General features: G+C 57.8%; 1 protein-coding gene across 1 annotated transcript in view; it reads right to left on the bottom strand.

Moving 5' to 3' along the window:
• EPB41L3 (erythrocyte membrane protein band 4.1 like 3) overlaps nt 1-64 on the bottom strand; it is a 146,084-nt gene extending 146,020 nt beyond the window's left edge. Inside the window, exon 1 of the mRNA XM_036905885.2 lies at nt 1-64. This exon is cut by the window's left edge and continues 131 nt beyond it. The gene's annotated coding sequence lies outside the window, so the exon portion shown is untranslated.
• Nucleotides 65-593: the final 529 nt, after the last annotated feature.

Below are 593 nucleotides of genomic sequence, written 5' to 3'. Positions count from 1 at the left end.
CCCTTTGCAGGAGCCACCGAGGCCCCGCGGAGCTGCGGCGGGGGCACACGCCCAGAGCCGGCGCAGAGAAGCCAACCTCGCCCTGACTTCGCCTCCCCGCGCGGGGGAGGGGGCCGCCGCAGTACTTCAGGACAGTTCCATGGCAGCAGCCTTCTCCATCCCGGCGCAGGGTCACGCTCGGGGACAACGCCTCGAGACAGTTGCCAACAGCGTTTTAGCCTTTGGATTTCCACGCAGATTATGGCCGGGCTCTCTGTCCGCTCCTCAGCCCACCCGACACCCGCTGTGGGAGGGAGGATGGTGTGCCTGGCCTTCAGGTGAGTTATTTATTGGCTTAGGGACTGCAGTCATTTTTTTCTTCTTCTTTAAGGAAAATAATTCGACTTGGCGGTGTCTTGCACAGGGTGGGTACTCCAGAAATATCAAGTTAATAGAGCCGACCTAGATTAAAGGTTGAGGTGAGAGGTTGGTCTCCTGTCTTTCAGTGATCAGCGCCTGCCCGCTATCTGCCCACTCCCCACCACAAAGTCCACGATAACAGGTGGTCTTCTAAGCTTGCCAGCCTGACAGGGAAGTCATTATTGGTAACGCTT

This window comes from Manis pentadactyla, chromosome 6, assembly GCF_030020395.1.
Source record: "Manis pentadactyla isolate mManPen7 chromosome 6, mManPen7.hap1, whole genome shotgun sequence".
NCBI classification, from domain to species: domain Eukaryota; kingdom Metazoa; phylum Chordata; class Mammalia; order Pholidota; family Manidae; genus Manis; species Manis pentadactyla.
Note: the sequence above shows the minus strand (reverse complement) of the source record. Positions and strands in the feature narration are given on the sequence as shown.